This window comes from Telmatherina bonti (genome assembly GCF_933228915.1).
Source record: "Telmatherina bonti genome assembly, chromosome: 15".
In the NCBI taxonomy this organism is placed as follows: domain Eukaryota; kingdom Metazoa; phylum Chordata; class Actinopteri; order Atheriniformes; family Telmatherinidae; genus Telmatherina; species Telmatherina bonti.
Window position 1 is genome coordinate 13,668,155 of NC_136613.1, and position 16,797 is coordinate 13,684,951.

The following is a 16,797-nucleotide window of genomic DNA, read 5'->3' on the forward strand; positions in this document are numbered from 1 at the left end:
TGACCGAAAGAACGAGATCTCGTATACAGGCGGCTGAAATGGGTTTCCTCCGCAGGGTGGCCGGGCTCACCCTTAGAGATAGGGTGAGGAGCTCGGTCATCCGGGAGGGGCTCAGAGTAGAGCCGCTGCTCCTCCGTATCGAGAGGAACCAATTGAGGTGGCTCGGGCATCTGGTCAGGATGCCTCCTGAACGCCTCCCTGGTGAGGTGTTCCAGGCATGTCCCTCTGAGAGGAGACCCCGGGGAAGACCCAGGACACGCTGGAGGGATTATATCTCTCGGCTGACCTGGGAACGCCTCGGGATCCCCCCTGCAGAGTTGGCAAATGTGGCTGGGGAGAGGGAAGTCTGGGCTTCCCTGCTTAGGCTGCTGCCCCCGCGACCCGACCCCGGATAAGCGGCAGAAGATGGATGGATGGATGCATATATATTTATATTTATATTTATATTTATTTTATATTTATATTTATATTTATATTTATATTTATATTTATATTTATATTTATATTTGTATACTATCAATCTCTTGCCTCCTGCAACATATTTGAGTCAAATTTGAGTCTTGCAGAATTTGACAACAAGCTGTCATTTGGGTCAAATATGTTGCAGGAGGGAAACATCTAAAGCTAGCAGGACAGTTGGTGATCTCTGTACAACAATGTTGTCCTCAACTTTACATTTAGGGAAAAAAATGCTGTGAAATGCAGCTTTCATTTCGAATATTTCTCTATAGGTCCAAATGGATTTTGTGCACATTATACTTTTGAATAAGTCAAAAGCATATTTACCAATCTGAACATATTTCCATATCCAACAAGTTCAGTCGGGCAAATAAAATTGTCAATTGAAGAGGGACATTTGTCAGTTTAAGCAGAAGATACATGCTATTACAGCACTAGGGTGGATAAAGGCTGAGCATTGATATTGAACACTTTGAATTTTACTCATTAGAGCTAAAAGTGATTTGAGACTTCACTTTGGACTTCCAAAAAGGCCTAGTGAACATCTCTGGCTAAAGTCAAGCAGAAGGTGCTACATATTTCTTTTTAAACCAAACTTTTGTTTTATAATTAAGTGAATGTAATTTAGAAATAAAATAATCTTTGCAACATGTTGAGCTTGCATCATGGCTGCTTGAATGCAGCATTTTGCCATAACATGTGAATGGTACCTACTAATGGGAATTGTGTTACACTTTAAAGGAAACACTTGCAATGGACATGTGCACAGATCTGGAAAAGCTCATGTGAGTTAGATTTTATGAGACTTATTGAAAACAACCGTATGATCAAGGACTTATTAAACAATGTTTGTCTCCAGTGAAGGAAACATTTCTCTAAATCTGTAAAGGAGTGAGAGGTAGATGCATTTTACTAGCAAAAATGGACCTCTTGAAAGTTAATGTGCATAAGCTAAATGAAAATGAATGAATTTCCTGTTAATGTTTCATAGTTTTTCTACCAAATGAGATGACAGAGAACACATAAGTATTTTAAACTCTTTATGAATTTTGTTTTAAATCTTTTTTTAAAATGATTACAAAACACACCAAAGTTTGCTCATAAGTGTATCTACTTTAATGTGAATTTGTCCTCAATCTTCTTCCCATCTCTCTTCTTTAGTTTCCTCAGGCTAGTGCAGGGGCCCCTGCCCAGGCTTTCTGTGTCCCCTAGCCAGGTCAGCTCCCCTTGAAGCAAGCCTAGAGCATTTCTCCTCTGTTTGTTGAGAGAAAGTAGAAAGGGGAACCTTGAACATGACCCTCAAAAGAGCCTTTTATTCTTGGTTCATGCAATCCAGTTCACGCAAACCCCCTCCTTTATGTCCCTCTCTTCATTTAACCCTGACTATTTGCTGAGTTTCTGCTAAAAATCCAATTAGGTTAATTTGAAACAGTCCTGGTGAGAGAACTTTATCCTTTCGGAGAAGAGATAACTAACCTAATTAAGACTAGACCTCTACCTTTGAGCTTGCAAATTAAGAAAAGAAAAGGAAAACTTGTCCGAGATAAAAGTTGAGATTAGATTGCCAAAGCAAACAAAGGAGGGGAGACTACATCTTTAAATCCATAAATTATCTAGAGCTCTTTCAAGGTTTTCCCCCACCTTTACTTCACTAAACGAGGACAAGATTAGCAGTAAAAGAAGAACTCTGAATGATAAGAATGCAACATATGCAGTACAACAGTCAGAAGCAGGGCTGGGCTGCAAAGAGAGTGGTGTGTTTAGACCACCTGTGAAAGTAGATCGTGATTGATTGTGTTTTTGTAGAAAGCCTTTAAAGTTGCCAGAACACGTGAAGCAACATAAGGGTTGTTCTGTTCAGCTGACCGAAACACACACATACTCACACACACAAAGTAAACACAAACAACAGGCCTGCTGAGTTTAGTTTACTCCTATCAGCTGGCTCTGACCAGCCATTCAGACCACCCCGACTCCTCAGCGCCTCACTATCACTGAGACAGGAAGGGGGAGAAGGCCTAGATTGGGGATTTGAATAAGGAGGGGGGGGGGGGTGGAGCTTGTTTCTTGAGCTGAAGGGGTGCCCTCTTGTAAATTAAAACCCAATCAATGTGAATTTCTTCCACAAGTCAAAACCTCTTTCTGAATTTAACCCCTTTTCTCTGGATGCCCTCTGTACCCTAATCATCCCCACGTCCTCTACGCTCTCACCTTGTTGGCCAGTGTTCCTTTTCTGCATTTTGTTTTACAAAAAATACATAGCAGGCATGCATTTCTAAACAAAAACAAAGAAAAGAAACCAGAGAATTTTCTCATTTTTTTGTGTTATGAGTGGTGTAAAACAGCTGCGGCACTGAATCATATGCTGTCCTTTCATACAGAATCAGGACAGTGACACATATTTAGAGTTAATTTACTACTTCATGATATTATATTTCAAACTAAAAAAGCACTAGGAGATCATAGACATCTGCCAATCAGCTCATTTCCACCTATATTTTGATTTCCAACCTATTTTATAGATCTATATGAATATTATATGTATACTATGACATAGATACATTGATAATAAATCTGCAGTCGGCCACATTGTTATGTTTGTTGAATGTTTATTCTGTGGTGCAAATTCCAAAGATCCCCTATTTCTTCCTGTTCTGGATTTATAGTATCCAGAATTTTTCTGCAATCCAGATCTGTCTTTGATATCTTGTAAAATATGTTAGAAACTTCTTTTGTATTTTTTGGCCAACCATCTATTTAATTAGGACTCACATGCATACATACTAAAAAAAATTCCCTATTTTCCAATGTTAAACCGTTTTAAAACAATTCCTGGATCCAGATGATGATCTGAATCAATTCCTGTATTTAATGGAATCTGAGTTAGAACAAGAGACATTCTGTCAAAAAAAAAAAAAAAGAAAGATGAAGATCCGTCCAGCAGTTTTTGCTTAAAGTTGCAAATAAACTAATAAACAAACAAATAAACAAACGCCTGCAAAAACACAACTCCTGCCTCCTACTTGGAAGGGGAAAAGTAAAATACACATATAGAAGGTTTAAATGCTGATTCCAAGCTTTAAGCCTCAGTTTGTGAATGGATACATTTCTCTATAGTTTAGGGGGATTGAATATTGCAAGTAATGTAAACTTGTTTAATCTGTGACACAGGATGCTGGTACAAACGCACAATGTTGAACTTTTTCTAATATTTACTACTTGTACCATACAATTATTCACCCACAGCATGCTTACACACACATACACATACACACACACACATGCACAAACACACGCATGCACCACCTGCTGAAGCAGAGATGGAGAGAGTCCTTCTTGGCTGAAGCCTAACAGTGGGGAACAATTAAACCAAATCCCAGCCTTTGATCACTTGGTCATGTGAACATGACAGGTGACCATATGGCGGATAAAACGCAAACGATAATTGGTGCTTACGCTTTTAAAATGTATACTGCAACCAGAAATGGAAAAAAAAAAAAACTAAAACTAAACAGATGTATGCATTTTAAGGATTCTTAATGAAAATATCCTCCTCTGCAGATTATTTCTTGCCCTGAACGTTGCAGAGACTACATTTTCCACTTAGTGACATTTTTATTGTTTTTGCTGCATATTTGCACCCAGTTTTGTTATTCTGTTCATTATATGGATGGTAGTCATGGACATTGTGCGTACGAACACCCTCACACAAAGACATAACACACTCAAGATCATTAGACTTTTATAGGCAGACAGGCAGACAAGAAAGAAGGCAGGCTGAGTAACAGTCAGGCATCACAAACAATCACTAGCAGATGCGAGAGCTGTTGTTACCGCACGACACAGGGGTGAGGGAATGGAAGGTGAGGTCACGTACATATTTGTGGCAGGATGCAGCAGAATAGACCTACTGTGTAATGTGAGGGAATGACGCACTGGGTAACATATGCCCTCATGGCTGGCACATGCAAACACCAGCAAATAAGTACGCAAACACTCACCTTATATGCACAGTCACACACAGAGCTCAGAGAGTAATCTGAGATCCAGAGGCAGTTTCAGTCTAGTAGCAGCAGGGGGAGCAGCTCCACTATTGTTCTGACTGGATCCAGGCCCAAGGCACTCAGTTGTAGGTTTTTTTTTTGTTTGTTTTGTTTTTGGAAGGACAAACTTAAAGTTGTGATTAGGCAAAGGAGTGAAAGGTACAATAAGAGGGTAAGATACCACAAAATGATCACACTACACATTGTTGTGCCTTCAGTTCTCTTTTACTTTCAACTTCTTCTAGCATTTCATGAAATGAGCACGAAATAAAATAAAAAAATTTAAGCTTGGAAATTTTTTTGGGGGAAAACAACTGCTTAATGCTTCATACTGACAGTGATTATCTGAGTGTAAAGATTAGGGTATTTTTTATATGTTTTAATGGAAGTAAAACAAAAAAAAAAAATTACCTAAAGACACCAAGATTGAAGTTATTCTGCAATCTTGTGAAACAACCAAAGTATTAATTTTCTGTTGTCTGAAATAAGAAAAAGAGAAGAAATAAAAAAACTGATGATTTCACCCAAGTGCAGACGAGTTTATTCAGACAAATAAATGCAGAGAGGCTGCATTTATCTATTTTAATCTCTAGAGATTGCTCCTTTTTCTAGCAGATATGAATGATACAGTTGTGTTTACACTGCTGGAAGGGATAAATGGGACTTTTTTTTCACAGTGTTGAAGAAATGTGTCAGCGTATGCAAAGTAATCCCCTGTTTTATGTTTACAACTGTCTCTGAATGATTGTGAAGGCTTGCTTTAAAAGAACAAACATGTTTATTCCTGTCAGGGTCATATGTTATTACTATTATCTTTTTGCACATAATGTTTTCTTTTGATATAATGCAAGTCTCATAATTTAGACACAATAATAATGATGAACGTTGACATATGCATAGAATTATTTAAGAAAAATGTCAGTTTTATAGATATTATGATGATTTCTAAATGCCATCAAAACTTAGCCCCTTAGCAGTGTTTCTTAAAACTTTATCTGTGGACAGAATTTATTTTTTTTTTAAAAAGAAAAAAAGAAAGAAAGAAATTTATACGAACGCATTGTGAGCACCTGTTTTCTAAGTGTTAAATGTGGAAATGCATATTTCACAGAGGGGAGCTCTTTTTATAGCAGCAATTCTGGTCATGGCAAGATACATTTCAACTGTTTGCATTGCAGGACATGTTTAAGAGTAAAGAAAAAATAGATCTGTGTGTGTTTTCAGTTTTTTAGTCAAATGAGCACTGCTTTGTAAAAGTTTGAACAACAATGATAATGGAAAACTGGAAATATTTAGAAAATGTTGCAACAAGACAAGTTTGCCCACTGTGTGTCTGTGTTGTCAACAGACGGCTCGCGAAGACATTCTTTGATTACATTCATTCTTGTTCGAGTGTCTCACACCACCATGACTGGTTTGCATGCTTGTGGTCTTTGTAGCTCCTTCACAGTTGTGTGAGGACACTCATGGTTAATGGCTGTTAACAGCACAAGTGTTAAAGCATCCAAATGCAGACAATTAGAGAGCCGCTCTGCCAGAAAAGATGGATGACTGCAGTTGGTACAGCGAGAGGAGGATGGGGAGGGGGGCTTCATTCAGCAACTCACACTTTCTTTTCTTATGCAATGTCTGGAGCTGAAAATAGAGTTTAACAGCCACTTCACCTCACAGGCCATTTATAAGCTGACTGAGACACTTTGACATGCATATAAAAGTACATGTTGACACACACACTGTCCATTGTCCAGAAAATTCACATCAAAGTTTTAAAAAAAAATCTGTTTTAATATTTTGTTGTTAAGATTGTCATTTAGATCTACAGTTTACTGGGAAAACCTCAGAGATGTGTAAGATGGTGTCATGCTTTGCTTTCTTGAGGTGTTATGTTTAATTCTCACTTTCTCTGATGTTACCTTATAAATGTACAGACCTTTAATTCAGACTATACAATAATCCCTCTACTTCTGCTAAAGCCCTTAGAATCCCTATAACCAAATTTACAACATCTCTTTCCACTGCTAGTACAAAAACAAATGAGTTTCAGTATCAATGCACATTTTATTCTAAATACAGACTGCTAAATTCTACTATGTATGTTTATTTAAAATAATCACATTGATAAAGGCATTTTCTGAGTGGTGGGAAACTGTGAGAACTCACATTTAAGCACATTACAAGTATTGCATAAAGTAATATTGCATATTCATATAGTCTTGGTAAAATCTGTTTTCTCTCTGAAAATTAGTAATCTTTTCTCTTTTTCTCTAAAGGTAAATTTAGTAAACAAAGTGACAGGAAAGCATCCCTTTACAACACGATGCACGCATTACACAACATGGCATGAAGGTTCTTTACATTTTCTATCCAGAATCTTCCTGGAAAACTTCACTGCTCACTTTAAATTTCTTTTAGTTCCTCAGTCAGTGAAGAAACACGAAATATAGAATTCTAAATTGTGGAAAAATGATCATACTTGTCATTTAGTGTGAATTGATTTTTAGCCTTTTAAGTTATTCGTTTGTTCTGGTTTTTTAGGGGTTTTTTGTTGTTGTGTTTTTTTCTTTTAAATCTTTGTGATTCTTGAAAAGTAAGATGAGATGGTCACATCGTATGAAGCTTAATAAATAAAATACTCAGGGAAATTCCTTTTTAGTATTTTCTCAATTAAAACAACTTCTGTAACATTGATCAAAAATCCACACTCTAGCATTAACATGAATGGCAAAACCTTTGAAAGAAAGAAATGATCCTTTAATATAATTTATCCGTTAACATCCTGTTGCCTGTCTTCAACTTTCTGAAGGTGGAATGTAAAAGACAGAGATAATAATCTGAGTGAAGAATTGATGGTTGTTCAGCAGATGACATCACACAGAGTCTGATTGAAACACACATAATCCCATCCATCTCTTCCTTCATTTTCACCATCACTCTTTCCTCCCTGTGGAAAAAAATAGATCGGAGTCATTTGCCACCGGCCTTCTGTTCACATGTTGGTGTGTCCCTTCACCTCCGACAGAACCCATCACCTTGACCGCCACAGCCAACCCAACTTAGCCTGACCTTGGCTTTCCCATCATCCATTAACTCTCCTCTCTTCTGTCCATCTCCTCTTCAAAACCTTCATCTCTCAACCTTGTCTCCCATGGCTCGACTTGTATTTACACTTGTGTGTGCGCGCTTGTGTGTGTGGTCTCCCACGGTTCTGGAAGCATGCATGTGTCAGGTCCAATGAAGGTGACACCTTATGCCTCGTGCCGAGATAATGAAGGCTTTAACTTTACAACTCAAGCATATCAGATTGCAGCACCCCAGTCCCTCAGACATGCACCCGCTACATGAGTGATCTGAATGGGTCGCCACCCTCCATTTCATGTGCACTGAGCAGTGCGCACTGTAAAATCTGCCAAAAGGCCTCATCATCATAACCATCACTTATTTCGAGTAGGCTTCAGGATTGGGTTTAGTGAGACATATCGTGGTACACATGCCTGCTCAGAAATATACACCCTTCAGGGAGGGCAGGCGAGGAGTTGCATACTGTTTACCAACTGTTACGGCAGCCGGAGGTGTAGTGGGGGGAGGGAAAGCAGCTCTGTATGGGTAACCTCAGAACATGTAAGAGTCAGAATGTCAAAAATCATTCGCATACTTCGCAACTAGACTAATGTGGGTATGAGAAAAAAAAACAAAAAAAAAAACACCCCTCCTAAATTCCCTCACTGGCTTTCTTCTATCCTTTCTTCTCAACTCACCTTTTCTTCCCCCTTTAATTCAGAAAGGGCTCTTTCCATAATAAAAGGAACCTGTGGAACTAATCCTTGCAAATCTCCTGTGCTTTCTGTCCTATACCTCCAGGCAACACAGCACACAGAAATCCTCCATTTGCATGCCTAAACTGCACTAACTGTGAATAAACCCTTTTTAGCTGCTAATGTAATAACATCTCCATTTCAGGGAAAAAAAAAAAAGAGCAGGGGGGTTAGCCAGCCCTCAGAGATTCAAGCAAACGCACCCCTCTCCCTCCTCTCGTTTTCCCCTCTCTCTTTTCCCCTCTCATCCCTTCTCCTCTGCAGTACAATAGGCCTGGCATACAGATGCACCTAACAGCCCACCTTATCAGCCACATCTAGTCAGGGTCAGCTTTGGGAATGGAAGTGCAGACCTGATTACAAGCAGATAAGCAAAACCACACTCACAAGCAGCCCACCAGCTCTGCTCTACCTTGGAATTGGCCACTGGAGGATTTAAAGTGATGGTGAACATGATCTTGCTGATTTGTTTTTTGTTTTTTGTTTTTTTTGTTGTTGTTGTTTATTCTGTATTTTTATAAACCAAATTTTTACTGTTAGTGACTAAATGGGAAGTTGTTCTGGACAACTAATCATAGGTGCCTTGTCCTTGTTTTTTTTTTTAACTAGAGGAAAAGGAATCGTTGAACATTTTTGTCATAAATAAGAATAAGCAGCAGTTCATAAAAGAAAAATACAGTTACAGCATTTCATGCCATTTTAGAGGATCTAATTGGCTGCTTCCATTCCCTATATCACAGTAATAATAACCCACAGAACCCCATCACTGCCTTTCATCTCTAACTGAATTATAATAACACTGTTAAGTAGTAAAGAGGCTCGCTGTACCTCACACACATGGGCCTACATAGCATCATTTTCCAGTCATATCAAGATGAAGGTCAGAATACATTACAAGCTGTTTCTTCCTTGGAGCAGGAAGAAAAACAGATGCCAAGATATGATTTTAATTGTCCAATTACATGGAATAAAGCTGTTCCAGCCCACCCTGAACTACGTACTCCTCCCCAAATTCTGTTTTCTGGAAAGATCAGTTTGATTTTTTTTTTTTTTTTTTTTTTTTTTCTGTGAATCATGGCTGAAAGAGTGGAGGTAACTGAGACATGGCGCTTGTTTCCTCCTCTGAGAGCTGGCATACACCACCTCACAGAGTTCACATGAATAACATTAACATCAAAGAGAATTTCTTGGAAACCATCTGATCAAGCTGCATCATACATCGCAGTGACATGCTTATAACAAACCTCACTCTTTCCCGCTTTCTGTCCCCCCTCCCCTCCCCTCTCATCTCAATCTCCCATTCACACACCTAACTTGCATTGGTATTCTCCACATATAAAGAGGGAGATCCAGAAACTTCAAAGGAGCCATTCCACTACTACTACAGCTACAACCGCTACTACTACTTACATACAATTCAACACAAATGCTGCACTCAAAGTGCGCACACACTTCAGGAAAAACTGAACACATAACCTATATGTTACACAAATTGTTTGTAGCAAATGTATTCTGCTGACCCATTTTCTTTCCATTCATCAAGCTGAGCGTATTTACTCCTCTTATTCAAATTCACAAGCAGCCATGCGTGTGCCTGCTCCTGAGCCACCTGCTTCTATATTTATTCCTCAGTACGCACACTTTTGTACAAATTCACGTTCATACTGTGTGTGTGTGCTCAAATGAACACAAACTGAAACATAGTTCTCTGGTTCACAACAAGAAGGATGTTGGAAAACGCTTGATGTTTGATGGCTATAAACAGTTCATAAACACACATATAAACAGAAGCAGAAAGAGAAAAACACTGAAGAGGAACAGCTTGTAGCTCTGCCACTCATTCAAGCAAGAAAGCAACCAACCAAATGCCAAGCAAGCTTAGAAAAAAAAAAAACATGAAAAAGATGAACTTATTGAGGTCTCTATTTCCATGGCAACACAGAATAGTTTTGATGATGTTCCTTCCCAGTCGGCAGGCAGGGCTTGGCCGAATCACGGCACAGATTGGTGCTCCGTGGCTTGTTACTAAGGGCGGGTTTAAAACGTGCAGAGAGGGAAAGAGAGTGAGGCGCAGATGGTTGGAAGAATTGCCACTTTGAAGAAAACCCCAACCCACACTCACAACTGAGTTCTGCAATATTGATTTGAATGGATAGAGGGGAAGAAAACCTAGTGGCCTATGAATAAGTAAGTAATGGATAATATGGGCTAAATCAAAAGCCATTCAAACTGAATTGAATATGGGTTCTCAATGATGCAGAGGTCCAGTGCGTCTTTCTCTCTACATGAGGGCAAAGCAAAGTCTGGCTCATGTCATGTCGCTAATATACTCTATCTGAAAAGTGCAGAATAGAGACAGAACAGTATAAGAGAAAATCAAAGATGAAAAAAAATCTTAGCTGAATGAATCTCAATCTCATTTAAATGAAATAAACCTCTTTGCTCATTTTTTTTCTAAAATATTAATCATTATTTTTCATCAGAAATGCAAGCGATATGTATTAAAAATGGGATTTTGAATGACAGAAGAACTAACCAATGTGAATATCACAGTAGTCGTACCACTGGTACGACTTATTAGATCCCTGCAATGGCTGTTTTCTATTTTGCTCGGCTTTTATAATCTTAATTACAAATTTCTTTGCATCACTTGAGAGGCTCCAGCTCTTTTTGGATAAACATCACACAATCATCAGGGGTTTTAATTTACCCAGCAGGAGAACTTGTGCTAAAAACTATCCATTTGGAAAAAAAAAAAAAAAAAAACAGAGAGAAAGAAACGAAAAGAAACTACCAAAAAACGTCTTTATTTCTCTTGGCTCTCCTTGTAGAATGTACCCCTTGTCTCTCTTCCTTTGCAGAAGGGAGCACCGCGAACTGCAGGAAGCAGCTTCAGAGCAGAGGGCCCTGCCAGGCCCCGGCTAGCAGTGATTCGTGTTCGACATGACGACACTGCTGTTCAGACAGACGCTGCTGAAGATGCCGAGCTGATAGCATGGCATCATTTACGGTAGCACAAGCTCCAGCGCACCACCTCTCTGTTGTCTCCCCTTTCCTCACCTTTTCAGCTAGCCCTCCCCCCCTCCGCTTTCACTTTGACCCCCACAACCCTAAATCCCCTCAGCACACGGCAACATGGCAGACAGGCAGTCACGCAGACAGGTGACCGTAAACAATTAATCAACATTGTGACACCTCTACATCTGCCAGGCCCAATACGGGGAGGGGAGCTGTCAGCTAGCAAAACAAAACAGCCCCCTAACACACACTCAAGCACACACACACACACACACACATGTACACACGTACGCAAACATGATTGTGTAGCTGAGGGGCTCGGTAGCACATAAAGAATGTCACTCACAAACTGTAGAGGCTTGTAGACATGAAATATTTACCACACTCTAAAGAGGGAGTGACATGACAAATAGCTTATAACAACAGTTTTTGTTTGTTTTGTTTTGTTTTTTTTCTTTTTTCAAAGCATCATCACATTGAATGCCACTTGCTGGTTTTGGTACTGTAGAATAAAGTGGCAGAATTTCATTTTAAAAACTCTTATTTCTTGTATTCAAGAAATTTTTAAGACTGCAGTTTCATGGTCTTCTCTACAGCAGGGACGATATGTGGGAATAGTGTTCAGTTGCACATCTATTTGAGCCATTTTCTAAAAAAATAAAAATGAAAACGTTGTCCTGTCAACCCAAAAAGACTAAAAATTGTGCACCAATGGTTTGATTTGTCATTGTCATCATATGAAATCATAACAAAGACATTTTAAGCTTTGTGTTGTGAGTGTAATTTAGTTGGCAAGCTTGAGAATGTGAATTAAACAAGATACACATGTATTTGTCTTTAAGCATTATTATAATATAAAATACATGCATAAGTTCACATAATCACATCTGTAAATTGAAAGTAGTTTTTACTGCTCACAGCTCATATCCTTTCTTTGGTTTTTAGCTGATCCAAAATGTAAATGGAATCTGCAATACAACACAAATGGTCCTAAATCTTAAGGATGTTTTTCTTGATATGTCACCCCACCGTCACACAAAAAAGAACCCTGAGATTGTCCTGCAGGCCCCAGAACAGAGTAGAGGGGCATATTCATATGGATGAGTATAGCTAACAGGTGATGAATGTCAGAACTGTTGGTGGCCTATTGTCACCGGGGACAAGGACAATATGAGGGGAAGATGGAGAGGTCAGCGGTTGGATGTCAACTGCTAAAGTTTAAGCCATGGTTGACTTGCGTCATCCGTCAGTGTAGACATATTAAAGTAGGGCAACTGCTCCTGAGGTTATGATGAATTGTCTTTTCTAAACATGCAAAAAGCTGCTGTTATGATTAGATGTTGACTCCAGTGCATGGAGCTATGAGAACTTCATTATTTATTCACATTGCATTGAATGTTTTACTGTTATAAATCTGTTTATTTATCTATCTCTGCATCTTGCTGACATGAAGATGCAGAAGGGCAAAATGTGCCTGTGCGCAAAGACTCCTGGGGATTCTGATAACAATGCTGCGATCGCAGGGTGCCACAGAGCTGCAAGAGCTGTCAGGCCTTTTGTTTCAATGGGGCCACTCATTACATTACAATCCCATAGATAAGGATTCTTTGGGGGTTACATAGGGCCATGGAAAAGGATGCATTGTTCTTCACTCCATGCACACCTCTGTGCTTTTGCAAAACTACAGGAAACAGTCTTCTGAGACAAACTGGGTCATAAAAGGATAAATACTTACAATAAGAAGACGTAGGCATCGGCAGGGCTCACCTGGTGTGGGGAGGAAGGGAGGAGAAAAGAAGAGGAGGGATTGTGGAGAGGAGAAAAAGGGGGGGAAAAAAACTTCCTTGGGTTTAGATTAACCTGCCATTTTCATGAAGGTTATCATTATGCTGCCAGTGGGGAAACTTGTGGGATGAGAGCTGAAAGCAGAGCACAAAGCTCTCATTAAATTTTGTTTGTTCTGAACAGAACGGCCAGCTGTATGAAAGGAACAGAGGTGGGTGACATGTTTGCGATGGTTTTTTGGCTTTTTTGGGGATGAGGGGGGTCTTGTTTGGTGCTCAGGTTTGACTGCATCTCACACATCAAATTGAAGCAAAGTGTAACATGTGAATGTTGTGACAAATCAGACACACATGACAGAAAGCAGAAGCAGGTGAGAATTGGGAAGCGAGGGGAAGGCTTCCCTGGGGAATGCATGTGTTTGTGTGTGTTACGGATCCTGCGTGCATGTGGATGGTTTACAATGAAAGAAACATTACAATTTGAGATGACTTCAGTGAAGTTTTTTTTTTTTTTTTAAATATACCATATCATCTTGTCTGTGCAGAACATTTAAATAAGTCCAAAACTTTTTCATGCAGCAAACCATTTGTTATAGTCTGCCCAGAGACAATGGTTTGTCAGGTAAGGAGTTAGGGACTGTTAGCTGTTAGAATAGAGCTGAGCTTCCAGAAGTGAGACACTAATCACATGATCATCACTTTCGCAGAAATTCTAAAAAATTATTTTATAAACTACAGGAAAACATTGTATACAAAGAAACATACCAAAGAAATAAATAATACTGTTCTTAAATGCAAATCAGTAAAAAATTTAATGAAAAGCTTGATGCCTTGAAATCTTCAGATTTTTGTCTCTTTTTAAGGAAACTATTTCTGTTTGCTTGATGGGCACCCATCCATAGGACTGATCATCTGATGATTTAGAGGACAATGGGAACAATTAGTTCTCTTGGTCATTACATCGTCACCTGTACACTTGAAGTGAGACGTTTTCTGGCATTTCATCATGCTAGTAGAGTTCATGAGATTGAAACAATAAATGCATTAAAGTGCATTAATGCTGTTGTAGGGTCACTTTTGTGCCTAAACACCATCCTAAGATGTTATGATGTTTCAGGGAGTTTTTTTTATTCCAGTTTTGTTCATGCTAATATCATTAATTTCATTTGTAACATCTTAAATATAGCACGGTATTCCCCTTACCACAACTACATAACTTTATCTTTGACCATTATTTAATTACAATTATAAAATCATTACCTTACAAATGCAATCGCAGTTCTGTTTGTTCTTTTGAACTAGGTTGACGTGGCTGCAAAATGACAACGGATCGGTGTTGGTGTGGTCATTAAAGTCTGGAAGTCCAGTCTGTGATGAAAGACAGTGAAGGAAATTGCAGCGTGAACCCACTTACTCAGAAAAAACAGACTTCACTTTCATCGCCTTCCTGCCTCATTTCTCTTTGTCCCTTTAATGTTCTACAAATGCCACCAAGACGATCTTTTAAGCAAAGATTAAAAGATGATCGTGTCTTTAAAAAATACACTGGTTTTTCTTCCATTTTAAAGGTACAATATATGAGCTTTACTGACAGGAATCATGCATCCTATATATACAGTGTATCAACCATTTTTAAAAGACAGAATATATATTGTGTGTAGATATATACCTATATATATATATATATATATATATATTCCATTTATTATAAATATATATATAAAATACATTTTCATTTATTTTTATTTTATTTGTTTATTTTATTCCTTTTATTTAAATTTAAGCTTAATGTTGGACTTTCTGTTAATGTTATACGACACCTGTTCTGATGACTATGTGTGCCTTTATGTCAAAGTATTTTCAATTGAGTGCATAAAATGCCCTGTACTTGTGTACAAAATGTTCAAATAAAAAAAAAAAAAAGTTGTCTCATTATCCATTCAGTTATAACTGGTCCACCTCCTAGTACAGTGACCTTTGTGCGTGCATGTGAATTCTTGTTTGTGTGTGTGCAAATACAGTGTTATACTTCGTTTTAATTAAATTAAAGCAAAGGTGTTAAAGCTGTTGATTGTCACCGTGAACGGGTGAGAAGAACATGATACAATGCATAACAATGCAACAGCGAGTGACAGGAGTCCCCTAGGTGTCAGCCAAATGATTGTGAATATTCAGCTTTTTCAACTTCACTTAACTCTTATGACACTCAGATGACATTTTTTTGTTTTCTCTGGGCAGAGGAGTTGGATAAACAGTCTGCAGAAAACAACACCTTTTGACAGTATGTTCTATCCAAACACATAAAAAAGCAAATATACAAAAAGAAATATAAAGTTGACCCATAAAGTTTTTAATTTCATGCACATTGGAAGCTGAAAGCAGATCTCTTTTAACACAGTTCTGTCCAATTACATCCAATTAGTTTTGAATATTCAAAAACAGATAAACTGGAAATCTACCATATTTTAGAAACAAATGGCAGCAACCATTTTTGGATAAGCTTTTTCCTGCCGTCATCTCCTCTGGGCATTTGTCACCTGCCCATTTCAGGCGAGATCGGCACTTGCTCCTGACGGCTACTCCCCTCCTTAGACGACCTCATCTTCTTATTGTTTTCCCCCTCTGCACTGCATATCGATTCAAATGAAAACAAGTTGCCAATCCAAATAAACACCATGTCAAGGAGTCATCCAAGCAGACAGAAATATCTGCCCAGCATGATACCATAGGGCAGATCACCACAGGGGCACTGGTGCTCCTGTCCACACAGGGGGTCCAGAGAGGCCAGTGAGGTGTATGTATGTGTGGACACATGCGTATGCTCATATGTTCACCCATGCACATATGAGTGGCTAATCATGTGTGGGCTTGTGACCCTATGCAGGACATTTATCTGGTCAATAGGAGCCATCGTTGTTATTGTAGGCAATACGATAAGCAATTCTGAAAAGGCTTGATTTGCTCATGTGGGGAAAACCAGTAATCAACTTCTGCTGGTAACATAATATGACAAGACACTCTAATGGTTTCTAAATTGACATGACAGGCATGTGTTAGAAAAATTGATAGAGAATGATAGTTATAATAATAGCAACATTTAATTTATCATTTCATATTGCAAAGAAAAGATGAGAAGTACAATGCCATGAGCCACTGCCGTGTTTTAATGTAGGTAAAAGCGTTTACATATAAGCAGTAAAGTGACCAGTATAAGCAGATGCTACTTTAGTATTAAATATAAATTTAGATGTTGAAATGTAGAGATATTCTTGTGCACATTCAGCAACAAAAATACCCAATGTTTTGGTGAAGGTTGTAATTTTGATTAATTGTACATAAGATTATGTGTAAGTCATGTCTTCATAGGTTCAATTTACTTTGACGTTATAATTAATCAAATGGGAACTATAAACCAAAAGCACGTAAACCAGCAGTGTAAATATGTACACCTAGCTATCGCTCTTACTTGTTTAAAGTAGCAATTGAACTTTGAGGGTGCATTCACACCAGGATTGTCAGCAAGACTGTTGACTGGGAACTTGGTTCAGTTGGAGGATGCAACATTCTTTTGACCAAGGTTTGTTGACCGTATTTGTGTCAGAACTATTACCATGTTCGTACATCTGAATGCAAGCCATTTTCCTGGACAGAGCCATCAATTGTCTCACATGTGCAAATCCT